At 36.6% G+C, this 14,662-nt stretch overlaps 1 protein-coding gene across 13 annotated transcripts in view; it reads left to right on the forward strand.

The window, feature by feature from the left end:
- Positions 1 to 14,662, forward strand: part of LRCH3 (leucine rich repeats and calponin homology domain containing 3) — a 116,556-nt gene that overhangs the window by 27,633 nt on the left and 74,261 nt on the right. The gene's annotated exons all lie outside the window — the stretch shown is intronic.

A 14,662-nucleotide genomic window follows, 5' to 3' on the forward strand; every position in this document is an offset into this window, starting at 1 on the left:
TTCTTTTGGGTATATACTCAGAAGTGTAGTTGTTGGAGCATAAACATAATTTCATGTTTAATTTTTTGAAGAACCACTCTTCTGTTTTCTATAGCAATTGTACCACTTTACATTCTCACCAGCAATGCACAGGGGTTCCATTATTCTATATCCTCACCAACTCTTGTTATTTTCTGGCTTTCGCTTTTAATAATGGCCATCCTCGGGCTTCCCTGGTGGCACAGTGGTTAAGAATCCGCCTGCCAATGCAGGGGACACAGGTTCGAGCCCTGGTTGGGGAAGATCCCATATGCTGCGGAGCAACTAAGCCCGTGCGCCACAACTACTGAAGCCCGCGCACCTAGAGTCCATGCTCTGCAACAAGAGAAGCCACCGCAATGAGAACCCCTCGCACTGCAACAAAGAATAGCCCCCGCTCAACGCAACTAGAGAAAGCCCACGCACAGCAACAAAGACCCCACGCAGTAAAAAATAAATAAATAAAATTTATTTTTAAAAAAATAATAATAATGGCCATCCTCATTGATATGAAGTGGTATCTCATTGTGGTTTTGATTTGCATTTCCTTAGTGATTAGTGATGTTGAGTGTTTTTCCATTTTCCTTTTAGCCATTTGTATATCTTCTCCGGAAAAATGTCTGTTCAAGTCCTTTGCCCATTTTTTAATTGGGTTGTTTGTTTTTTGGTGTTGAGTGTTAGAGATATATATATGTGTGTGTGTGTGTGTGTGTGTGTATAATATTCATTCTGGATATTAATCTATCATTGATTTACCCATTTTATTTTTAATTCATGTTGCAGAGGATTGGTGGTGGTGTGGGTGTAATCTGACCTGGTCCGTAGGTATCTCTCCTATATTTCCTCTACTGCTATTAAGGATCTTTTCTTATGATTTCCTTCATGGAGCCCGCATTTTAAAGATTAATTAATTAATTACCAAACTTTGTTTATTCAGAAATAATTAATTTTCCAATTTTTAATTTAAAAATAGCTGATTAGAGAGTTGATCAGCATGATATATCCAGTGTTGGCACACTGAATTAACTTAATTCTAGCAAATAAACTTGACCTTTTAATAAGTCAGATATTGTGTTAGATGCTAAAGACACAAAGCTCTTGGTCTCAAGGAACTTAAAATCTAATGAAGAATTACCCTGCTGTGTGATAATTGCTACACTAGAGTAATAGAAACACAGTGGGCAAATCCTTTGAGTGCCTAGACAAGTCAAGGGAAGTATGAGATTATGCTTGAGATGGCTCTTAAAGGAGGGGCAGGAGTTTACCAGGGTATCAAGAATGAGGAGAGCCCTGGAGTTCAGTGTTACTTCCTTTGAGAGGGTTCCCAGGGTAAATGTTACTGGTATATACGACTCTGAAAAGCTGGGAGGGAAGGAGAGCCAGCCCCTGTGGATGAAAGGGAGAAATTAAGAACATTGTGAGCTGAGCAAACATCCTAAAGATGTCTCACTATATATTTACATTTATGATAATAAGCAATACACAATGGCTAAAACATCTATTTTTTTAAATGAGAGATTTGGCCCCTTTTTCCTGTGTGCTTTAGGTAACCTGCACATGCATAAGAGCTGGAAACACTGAAGAACACTATATGTTAGTAGAAATGAATAAGTACAGTTATTTAAGTTTAAATTTAAAATATTTGCATTAATTGGTTGAATGAATTTAACTTATTTTGGGTGTGATTCAAATAGGTGGTTCCTTTTAATGGAAATGTCACCACATTTTTTCTTCTGATAGCTTACATGAGAATAGGGAGAAGAATAGACAGGTAGAGGAGAGTACGATATTAGATCTGATGGGTCAAAGGAAATGATCTCAGGCACCTTGTTATAAAAGTCAGACACTGGTCTGAAAAAAAAGAAGGGTTGCCTCCTGCAGCACTAAGGAGAATCAAGAATGGTGATTGGGCTTCCCTGGTGGCGCAGCGGTTGAGAGTCCGCCTGCCGATGCAGGGGACACGGGTTCGTGCCCCGGTCCGGGAAGATCCCACATGCAGCGGAGCGGCTGGGCCCGTGAGCCATGGCCGCTAAGCCTGCGCGTCCAGAGCCTGTGCTCCGCAACGGGAGAGGCCACAACAGTGAGAGGCCCGCGTACCGCAAAAAAAAAAAAAGAAGAAGAATGGTGATTGTAACAGTTTGACTGTATCTGAAAGAAGGGGCAAAATTGATCAGACTTCTTTAAGAGCAAAGAATGAATTTGTTGAACTAAACACAGAAATACTACTTAGATATTTATAATTATTTTCTTTTAAGAGATTTAATTTATAAAATTATTTAAGTTATTGACAAGTTTTTGTGTTATAAAGAATTAGGGTTTTTTTTTTTCCTTTTTGCCAGCTTAGGAGTGAGCAATATCATATTAGTAAAATAATTATATTATTTTTCTGGACCTTGTGACCTTCACAGCCTCAAACAGAAATAGGAAGTCAGAAAGTTAGCTGGGAGGAAAATGTCACATCAGTTAAATAAGTGTTTCCCAAAAACTTTTTTCAAGTTTAAGAAGGTACATTACTGTCATCTTTGGGCTCCAGGTTTGTCCCCCGAAAGTAGGAATCAACTACTCCTAATTCATAAAATCATAAAGTTATTGAGCAGTTAATGGGAGAAATAGACTTAAGAAAAAAGTACCTTTTAACATGCTTCTTACCTGAAAAAAAAAAAAGTAAAATAATTGAAAACATCTCAGTGAAAGTGTTAGAGAAAAAGATTCTGAAATGTTCTAGAGCTTAAGATATATATAATAAATGGTAGAGCTAGGGCTGAAGTCTGGCTATATCTTAGGTCTCATTTAAGATAATAGTTTTTCTCTAAATTGCATTGTTTTGGGGTGTAGTTTTGAAAACTTTTATTGGCAGGGTATGTAATGAGCCATATTTCAAGATGAAAGAAAATATTATGAGAATTGGATAACACTTTTAAGGATGATCTTTGTAAACTCTAAAATTGAGTTTATTTTCCAATATTATCTAAAACCAGAATCCATTCTAGGCAGAAATTCACGTTCTTTCCTGTGTGAGCAAAGAGAGTCTTTTAAGTTGGTTGACTTTTTTAATCTTCTCTGCATTATTTGAAAAGGAAAAATATGTAATACATTTGAATGATATGTAAAAATAAGTGAGGGGAGAAAAATTTAAGTAGAAAATTACAGGAATATATACACATATGTATGTGTGTAAATATATATATGCCCTTTCTTATCAAGATTTAAGATTAATACTTAGTGATCTTTATTGTCATATACCTCTTCAGCTAACATGTTTCACTACAGATAGCCACATGTATTTATGGTGATTTAAATCCTTTAGATAACCTCTGTACCTATCATGATATGGCAGGTTATAGTTTAATTGTTCTGCCAGAGCAGAACTAGGGTGCCCTTTTCTCCAGCCTTCAATAGCATTTTTTTTTTCCACTGCCCTCCAGCCTCCACTAACAGGCACTGGGAGGCCCCTTAGGGCCACTGCCTGCTGCCTCATTTTAAGCCAGTGCCAGATGTTTTATTGTTACACACCACTTCCAGGTACCAATTTCTGTTTTGTTTTTCAGTTGCTGTATAACAGACGGCTACAAAGCTTAGTGGCTTACAAAAAAAACCCAACGGTCATTAATTCTGAAACTTCCCTTGGGATTGGTGGTTTTCCCTTTTGCCCCCTACCCCACAAATCTAATGCCACAGATGTTGCTGTTACACGAAGGTGAAAAATAGCTGATTCTAGAACTGGGGCACAGAAGTTACAAGATAAGCCTGGAACATCTTGCTGTGTCAGAATATAAGGAAATGCTAGGGACTTCCCTGGTGTCTCAGTGGTTAAGAATCCGCCTGCCAATGCAGGGGACATGGGTTCAAGCCCTGGTCCGGGAAGATCCCACATGCTGCGTGGCAACTAAGCCCGTGTACCGCAACTACTGAACCTGCGCTCTAGAGCCCGTGAGCCACAACTGCTGAGCCCGCATGCCACAACTACTGAAGCCCACATGCCTAGAGCCCATGCTCTGCAACAAAGAAAAGCCACTGCAATGAGAAGCCCATGCACTGCAATGAAGAGTAGCCCCCACTCACCACAACTAGAGAAAGCCCATGCACAGCACCAAAGACCCAGCGCAGCCAAAAAATAAATAAATAAAATTTAAAAAAAAATGAAATGTGAAAAAAAATGAAGATGGTGTATCAAAAAGCTATAGGAGCTAGTTTAAAGGGGAGATCTCCTAATCAGGTCTGGGTCATAATGGATTATAACATTGAATAAAATGAAAATCCATGAGTCTATGCAGCAAACAAGTCAATAAATCAATGTACATCTATTTTTTAAAATAGGAAGGTATAAATTAAAAACATTTTGTACTTCAAAATGGAAAAAAGTTTCAACGTCATTTTTGTTTTTAATAAATTTTTTTTTTGATTTTTGTCTGCGTTGGGTCTTTGTTGCTGTGCACGGGCTTTCTCTAGTTGTGGTGAGTGAGGGCTATTCTTTGTTGTGGTGCACAGGCTTCTCATTGTGGTGGCCCCTCCTGTTGCAGAGCACGGGCTCTAGGAGCACGGGCTTCAGTAGTTGTGGCACACAGGCTCAGTAGTTGTGGCTCGCAGGCTCTAGAGCGCAGGCTCAGTAGTTGTGGTGCATGGGCTTAGTTGCTCCGTGGCATGTGGGATCTTCCCAGACCAGGACTCGAACCCGTGTCCCCTGCATTGACAGGCAGATTCCTAACCACTGCGCCACCAGGGAAGCCTCCCGATGTCATTTTTTATATACCTTAACCACTCTTTCTTACGGTTGTAACCTATCTCAGCTTTTTTTTAAATTATAAATACTTATCTATGGTTTGATACACGTAATAGTTTTTCCCTCAAGAGTTGGCTTTGATTCATTTTATCTAACACTTACTTTTTTGGAAATAAATTTTCAATCCAGGTTATGTAGTATTTTTTTAAAAATCGTAAAGGTAAAATTGTGATTTGGTCCTTTATCAGTATATTAATTACGTTATTAGTCTTACCATAGATGAAGCTGTATAAGATGGAGGACAGGATTCTTACTCATTTCTGATTCTGGAGTTTTTGTTTCATTCATTTATTTGGTCTTTTTTTAAAATAAATATTTTATTGAGTACCTACTATGTGCTATGTACTATGGCACTACTAAGTGCCAACGATACAGAGTTGAACAAAACAGACATAGTCCCTACTCAGTGAATATTTGCTATGTGAATCTAGAGTGATCATTCTTGTGCACCCCCCATTAATATTAAAGATTCTTTTTACTATTTTTTTAGACTTTTCTCTTTAGACATATTATTTTTAAACTTAAACTAGATCTGAGATGAGTTTAACTTTGAGGGTAACTTTTTTGTAAATTAGGAAAATAATCAGGCATTTGATTGCAAACAAAATGTCTTAAAACTTTTTCCATTGAAATATTTCTTTTAGTTAATTGAAACTTCCATGGTACATTTTTTAGCGAAAATTTTTCTCATATTTTTATCAGGCCAAAATAGGCTTTTTCTGCTTTGTTCAACTGAATAATACATCCAAGGGCTATGCCAGAGTGGTATAGTTGTTGGCTCATATTACTAGCATTAGCAGAAAAGATAATGGCTGGTGCAAGACCAAGGCCACATTCAGGATATGATACATAGAAGTAACTTAATAGCTTAATTGCATAGTTGCTTATTATCCAGTTTGTGGCTGTTTACAATACTTGGCAAATCTCAGTTGAGCTTGCAATCTGGAAAACAGCCTACAACTGACTACACTGACACAGAGATGGAAATTTAGGGGGCTTGTGTGGCAATAACTAGTCTTATCTGTATGTGTGAAAGCAAGTTTACTCTAGTGACACAAAGATACAGTAACCTCTCTGCTTATTTAACCTCACTGAAAGATAAGGAAACTATTTTAAACATTTTAATGTAAATCTTTAAATAAATGTTTTCTACCTTTTTTGCATTTTAAAAGTAGAGTATACTGAAAGCAATATTCTTTTTGGTGACCAAAGATCATAAATTATTGTATTGTACTCTGTAATATTTTATTGCAGAGTACAATACCCTGAAATTAGGGGGATGGGTGTTATTTGTTTTTGCTGTATGGCTGTCAGCCTTTTGAAACTGGCTTTATGCGTGTGTGCCTCTTTGCATTTTACAGTATATGAAGTAATTTTCCATGCATTGTTTGATTTGATTCTTAGAACAATTCTAAGAGGCAGTGACAAAGAGATGAAGAGAAACGGAGAGGCCCAAGATATATTTGGACCAAGAAACTGACAATGTTTGTTAATAGAATTAGATTAGGGGAAAAAAAGAAAGGTGTCAGGATGCTTCCAGAATTCTGACTTAAGCAACTGGATAGACAAAAGCATCATGTACTGAGATAGGAAATACTGGAAAAAGAATATATTTGCAAATATATAACATTGGCATTGGCATTGGCATTGTGTGTGAAGTTAGCCCTCAACAGCTAAGAAGTCTTTTTTCCCTCTATGGAAAAACATGAGGTAGTTTCAAAGCATTCAGTTTACATACAAACTCAGGACACTGGCTATAAATGAGAATTTCCTACATCAATTTAGTTACCAGGACAAATATGGTTAAATTTTATATCAGTCTTTATTTCCTTTGTTTGAACTTTAATGATTAATAAAATTGGAAATATCAGTCAGTGGTCTAGCTGAGCCCTTTGCTGTTTTCAACACAATTGAGATTCTGATAGTAAGAAGGAAGGAAAGAGCATAGATATTCAAAGGGCAATGAACTACATTTGTCATAAATAACATGACCTTTTAAAAAGTCCAAATATATTGGGTAATTATGTTAAATATAGAGTGCTTCAGTTAAAAGATTAAGATTGTCAGACAATGAAAAGAAAGCAAAATCTACCTATGTGCTGTTTATAAGAAACACATTCAAAGTGTAATGATCCAGAAAGGTCGAAATTAAAGAATAGGAAAAGGTACTCTGTAGAAATATTGACTGTGTTAGTTTTCTATGCTGTATAACAAGTTACACAAACTTAGCAGCTTAAGGAACTTCATGGTTTCTTTGAATCAGGAGTCTAGGCACAGTTTAGACTAGTCTGCTGCAAGCCTTCAGTAAAGGTGTTGATCAGGCCTGAGTCCTCATCTCGAGGTGTGACGGGGGAAGGATCTGCTTCCAGTCTCCCTCAGGTTGTTGGCAGAATTTATTTCCTTGCAACTGTAGAATTCACAGCAGCTTATTTCTTCAAATTTGGCAACAGAGATAGGACAGATCAGATAGACAGTCCTAACCACAGGAATGACATCACATCATCTTTGCAGTATTCTATTGGTTAGGAGCAAGTTAGTTACTTTTGAAGTCCCACCTACACTCAAGTGGAGGAGGGGATATTATACAAGGGTGTAAAAAGGGATCATGGGAGTCACATTAAAGTAAGTCCACCAAACCAACCAAAAGAAGAGATTTCAAAGCAAATTACAGTACTGGGAATGGAAGAAGTAACTTAAGAATTATAAAAAGTTTGATTTATCAGGAAGGTAATAATTTAAAATTTGGGGGACTTCCCTGGCGGTCCAGTGGTTAAGACTCCATGCTTCCACTGCAGGGGGCACGGATTTGATCCCTGGTGGGGGAACTAAGATCCCACATGCCACACGGCATGGCCAAAAAAAAAATTGATAATAATAATAATAATTTAAAATTTTGTAGGTACCTAATAACAAAAGTCCAAAATACATAAAGAAAGAGTTAAAGAGTTAAAGAGAGAAATAGATACATAGCAATAAAAATGAAAGACTAATATACCCCTCTCCACATAGCAATAAAAATGAAAGACTAATATACCCCTCTCTCTCAGCAGTTGATAGAAAAAACTGACCAAAAAAAAATCAGTAAGGATGAGCCTTGAACAATGCAGTTAAACAAATGTGACCTAGTAGACATAACTAGAACATTATGCCAATGTAGAATAAATATTCTTGTCAGACTCACATAGAATATGTATTAAAATGGACCATGTGCTGGACCGTAAAGAAAATAAACAAACGAGAGGATTGAAATCACATAAAGCATGTTCTTTTACCATATACAGTTGTTAGAAATCATTAACAAAAAAGATAAGTAGAATATCATTATATGTTCAGAAATTAAGGAATTCATTTCTAACAGAATGAGATGAAATCATAACGGAAATTAGGAAATATTTTCTAATTGAATATTCTAATTAAAAAATGTATATATAAAGACTCATGAGATACAGCTAAGGCAGCACTTAAAGGGAATTTTATAAAAGCTTTAAGTGCATATTTTTGGAAAGAAATAAGTCTAAAAATTATTGAGCTAAGCCTCCATCTCTATAAATTAGGAAAAGAATAGCACAACCCCTCTCCCCCAATGAAAGGAAGATGATAAAGATAAGAACAGAAATTAACAAAATAAAAACTGTACAATGAATAGGGTTAACAAAGCCAGAATGGATACTTTGAAAACACTAATGATATTTTCAAATCTCTGATGAGATTGCTCAAGAAAGAAATAAGGTACAAAAACCGAAGTCAGAAATGAAAATAGAGCCATCCCCACAGATGCTGTAAACATTAAAAAAATAAAGAAGATATTATGAACAACTTTATGCGAATAAAATGGAAAATTCTGATGAAAATAGCAAACTCCTAGACTGTAAAAACTGAAAACTGGTTCAAGAAAATATATATAAAACTTTAATAGTCTTATTAATATTAAAGAAATTCAGTCAATAGTGAAAAATCTTCCTTTAGGGAAAACGTAGGCCCAGGTGGCTTCACCAGTGAATTCTAAGAAGCTTTTAAAATGAAATCATTTGAAAGCTGTATAAATCCTTTCAGTCAATAGAAAAAGAGGGAATACCCCCAAACTAATACATCATGACTAAATTTATTTTATCCCAGGAATACAAGATTTAACATTAGAAAGTAAATTTAATATCATACTGATAGAATAAAGTTTTAATAAGGAAAAAAATCAGTTCTACACTAATGGAATAAATAATAGTGGAATAAAGAGTAAAATTCGATATTAATGTAGTAAAAGATTAAAATCCTATGATCATCTCAATAGATGGAGAAAAAGAGATTGATAAATATGACATTTGTTACTGATAAAAAACTAGCAAACTAGGAATAGAAAGGAATTTCCTTAATCTGATAAACAATATCTACAGAAAACCTTTGAAATTGGGAACAAGACAAGAATACCTTCAATTACTGCTTTTATTCAACATTATACTAGAGGTCCTAGCCAGCACTGTAAGGGAATTAGATGGTAGATAGATAGATAGATAGGTAGGTACGTACGTACGTACATACGTACGTATGTACGTACATATCAGAAAGGAAGAAACAAGCTTTCATTATTCACAGAACTAGGTAATCGTGGATTTGGAGCTATCCAAATGAATCTACAGATAAATTTTATAGACTACTAAAAAGATTTATCAAAGTTGCCAGGTACAAAATCAATATATTGAAATCAATTTTATTTCTATGAGTAACTAATGGTTAGAAAATAAAACTTGAAAAATACATATCATTTATAAAATCATAAGGACCTGTGAATAAATCAAGTAAAGGTGTCATTTTTCCCAAATTGATGTTTGATTCAGTGCAATCTCAGTAAAAGTTCGAACAAGTGTTTTTATGAGATATAACAGGCTCATTCTAAAACTTACAAGGAAATGCAAAGGACCTAGAAAGCCAAGACACACTTGAAGAACTACAAAGAGGAAGGAATACCTGTCCTACTAGAAGTGATGTAGGAGTACATCACTCTACTAGATTTCAGGAATCATTGTAAGCTATAGTAATTAAGATTGTGTAATATTGACATAAGAATATATAAGTAGTGCAATGGAACAGATTAGAGAAGCCCCCAAACAGGCCCATACAAATGTAGGCACCTGATATATGACAGGTGTTATAGGGAAATAGTTGGGGGGGGGGAGGTGATGATCTTTTCAATAACTGTCACTGGGATAAATGGGTATCCCTGTAGGAAAACATGAAATTGGCCTCCTACCTCACATCATACTAGAAAATAAATTCCTGGTAGATTAAATGTCAGACTCTAAAACCTTTAGAAAAGAATATCTTTGTGACCTTGGAGTAGGGAAGGATTTCTTTTAAAACTGCACATACCACTAACCATAAAGGAAAGGATTAATGAAACATTTTACTCTATTAAAATTAAAGACTTTCATCAGAAGACACCACAAAGACTGTGAAACTTCAGACTACAGAGTGGGAGAACATATTTGCAACACATATAACTGATAACAGTCTCATATTCAGAATTTATAAAGATGTCCAACAAACCAAAAGACTTGAGCTGGTACTTTACAAAAAGAGAAATCTAGATGGCTAATAAACATATGAAAAGCTGTTGTACCTCATTGATAATCAGGGAAATGAAAATCACAATGAAATGCCACTGTATAAAAATGTGTAAAACATAATAAATATTAAAACATCTCAATAACAAGTATTAGCAAGGATATGAAGCCACAAGAACTCTTTGTACATTGCTGGTAAATGTGTAAATTGGTACAACCTCTTTGGAAAACAATTTGGCATGCTCTTTTGAAGTTGATGATACATAAATCTTATTACACAGCATTTTCTCTCCTAGTTCAGTGTGTAATCGAAATGTTCATCAGTAGTAGAATGAGTAAATAAATCGTAGCACGTTCATATAGAATAGTATGAAGACAGTGAAAATGAAGGAACTACTGCAGTATGCAACTACATGAATGAATCTCAAATGTTGAGAGAAGGTCACAAAAGAAAACACATAAAGTATGCTTCTACTTTTAGAAAGTTGAGAGGTGTGCTAGGCAGAATTATGTTCCCCCCACCTTAGGATGTAGGGTGTAGGGATTAGTCTACATCCTAATCCCTATAACCTATGAATATGTTGCACTACATGGCAAAGGGGAATTAAGGTTGCTCATCAGCTGTTCTTCAAATAGGAAGATTATCGTTGATTATTTGGGAGCAGGGAGAGATGGGCAAATCAAAGGATCCTTAAAAGTGGAAGAAGGAGGCAGAAGAGGGAGACCCACAGAGATGGCAGCATCAGAAGGACTCCACCTGATATTGCTGACTTGAAGATGGAGGAATGGGGCTATGAGCCAAAGAATGTGGACAGACTCTAGAAGCTGGGAAAAAGAAGAAGACAGATTTTCTCCTAGAAGCTCCAGAAAGAATGAAGTTCTGCTGACACTTTTTTTTAAATAAATTTATTTATTTTATTTTATTATTTATTTTTGGCCTCATTGGATGTTCGTTGCTGTGTGTGGGCTTTCTCTAGTTGTGGCGAGTGGGGGCTACTCTTCATTGCGGTGCATAGGCTTGTCATTGCGGTGGCTTCTCTTGTGGAGCACGGGCTCTAGGCGCCTGGGCTTCAGTAGTTCTGGCCCACAGGCTCAGTAGTTGTGGCGCACAGGCTCAGTAGTTGTGGCGCACAGGCTCAGTAGTTGTGGCACACAGGCTTAGTTGCTCCTTGGCATGTGGGATCTTCCCAGACCAGAGATCAAACCCGTGTCCCGTGCATTGGCAAGCAGATTCTCAACCACTGTGCCACCAGGGAAGTCCCTAAGGAGCAGTTTGTAATTGAAATTAATTTCTTTCATTTCTTCAGTTTTTAAAATCATACTAACAAAATTTAAATAGGAATTTATAAAATAATTTTTGTTGTATTTTGTATTAAATAAGTTATTTACCATGTGATTCTGTAGGAATTTTTTTTTTTTTAAGGGAGGGCAGCAAGCGTGGGTGACAGTTTACAGCTGCATCTTTTTTTTTTAAGCAGAGGTCTTCTTAGAAGCCCATATGATTTAAATTTATTTATTTATTTATTTACGGCTGTGTTGGGTCTTCATTTCTGTGCGACGGCTTTCTTTAGTTGTGGCAAGCAGGGGCCACTCTTCATTGCGGTGCACGGGCATCTTACTATCGCGGCCTCTCTTGTTGCGGAGCACAGGCTCCAGACGCGCAGGCTCAGTAATTGTGGCTCACGGGCCCAGTTGCTCTGTGGCATGTGGGATCTTCCCAGACCAGGGCTCAAACCCGTGTCCCCTGCATTGGCAGGCAGATTCTCAACCACTGCGCCACCAGAGAAGCCCTGTAGGAAATTTTTATTTGTAAATATTTGATGCCCTCTGTTACCTGGGCTTTAACTTTTTCCTAATGAATACAATATGGGGAGGCATTTTGGTAAGATGGTGGTCTTTCCCAACTTCAATTACTAACTACTACTTCAGAGTGAAGCAACTTGGAGGCTCACAGGCTGGTGGGACCTGTAGGGAATATGTGAGTCTGGGGGATATACTGGGATCCAAATGAAAATAAGAGACAAAAACCTATGGCAGTTATCAAAACTTTTGAGTTCTCAGGAAGAACTGTGCCCCAGAGGGGAAGCTTAGTTCCAGTGCATCATGGAGCTTGCTTCCACTGTTTTGATGTTGAATGCCATTCATGGTACTCTAGCAGCTTGATCTGAGCTCCAAAGATGAGGCAAGCCATGAATTGGCAAAGGAAGATAATTCATTTAAAGGAACTCCAGCAGCCAGAGAGGATGAACACGGATTACATCTAGAAGAAGTGACTTCAATGAAATAGAACTATTCGAAGAGATAGATGACAAGTTTAACAAATAAAACAAAACAGAATGTTCCAGTAATCCCGCTCCTGGGCATATATCCAGAGAAAACTCTAATTCGAAAAGATACATGCATGCACTCCAGCGTGCATAGCAACACTATTTATAATAGCCAAGACATGGAAGCAACATAAATGTCTATTGACAGATGACTGGATAAAGATGTGGTGTGTGTGTATGTATGTATGTGTGCGTGTGTGTGCACACACACGCACACACACACACAGTGGAATATTACTCAGCCATAAAAAAGAATGAAATAATGCCATTGCAACAACATGGATGGACCTAGAGATTATCATACTAAATGAAGTAAGACAGAGAAAGACAAATATCATATGATATCACTTATATGTGGAATCTAAAAAAGTGATACAAATGAACTTGCTTACAAAACAGAAACAGACTCACAAACGTAGAAAACAAACTTATGGTTACCGAAGGAGAAAGGGGAGGGAAGGGATAAATTAGGAGTTTGAGATTAGCAGATACGAACAGCAAGGTCTTACTATACATTAGCAGATACGAACAGCAAGGTCTTACTATATATAGCACAGGGAACTATATTCAATATCCTGTAACAAACTCTAACGGAAAAGAATCTGAAAAAGTATATATATATCAAGTTTTATGAATCACTTTTCTGTTCACCAGAAACTAACACAGCATTGTAAATCAACTATGCTTCAATTAAAACAAAACAAAACTAAATTATCCTGAGATTCTCAAGAGAAACAGGGTGACATGCTTCTAATCATAGCATGAAAGAATTAAAAAGTGAGGGGAAAAACTTTTCTATATATTAATTTAAGGAGAGAATGATTACTGTTGAGACTCAGATTCGTGGTTTGGAACATTAAGTGGAAGAGTATATCAAAACAGAAAAAAAATATAAAGAAGGAGAAGGAGCAAATGGAGGAGATGCAACAACTAAAGGTATAATAGAGGAGAATTTCTCTGGTTTAAAGAAGGATTGAAAGAACCAACTGAGTTCTGGACCAGAGTGTTAATTTAAGGGTGGAGGGAGACAAAGAACAAGCTGCTTACAAAGGAAAAATAATCAGATATGTGCTGGACTACTCAGTGTGACACTGGAAACTAGAAGATAGTAAAATAACGTCTACAGATTACCAAGAAAAGAATTGTCTATATATACCTAGCTGAAATATCATTCACTTGTTATGGTGAAAGCAAGGTACTTGCAGATGTGCAGGAATTCAGATCCTCCATCTAGGGAAAGTTAAAGGATTCTCACCAAATAATTCTCAACAGAGAATTTAAGAGGCAGAAGAAGAGAGAAAACGGTAGAGATCAAATGAATCTCACAGTGTATTTAATTAAATCTAAATGGTTAATGATAGAGTGACTGTATTTCAGCATACATCTTTGTCCTCTTCATTTTCTGAAAGTTTGCAGCTGATGGAAAAGCTTGATTTGACTCAGGTTCTGTCCCTTTGGCAAGACCATAAATGATGTTCTGTTCTTCTAATGGGGGGCATATACTTTCTGATTATCTTTTTGTAAAGATAACATCATTAATACTCAATTCTGGATCCATTAATTCATTGAGAGTTGCAAAATGCTATATTCTAGCATTATTTTTCATTTATAGCTAGAACACTTATATAAAGATGCTTCCCTTTATCTATTTGGTTACTCAGTGATACAGTTCACATAGGGAAGGCAAGGTAAATGTTTGCTTCCCCCCCCTCTTTATCAGCTTACAAGGTAATTAATTGGTTCTTTATCATCTTTTGGGGAGGATAAATTCAGTAATATGTGATAGATTTCAATTCGCTGCAATTATTATTATTGTTTTTCGCTGCAATTATTATCTTTATTGAAGCTCAGATTATCTCATCTTTAGCCAGTGGGAGCAAAGATGGTTCCTGAGTCCTTTTGACATGACAGTGATACTTTTTTGTTTTTGCGGTACGCGGGCCTCTCATTGTTGCGGCCTCTCCCGTTGCGGAGCACAGGCT

This window comes from Orcinus orca, chromosome 5 (genome assembly GCF_937001465.1).
Source record: "Orcinus orca chromosome 5, mOrcOrc1.1, whole genome shotgun sequence".
Lineage (NCBI taxonomy): Eukaryota > Metazoa > Chordata > Mammalia > Artiodactyla > Delphinidae > Orcinus > Orcinus orca.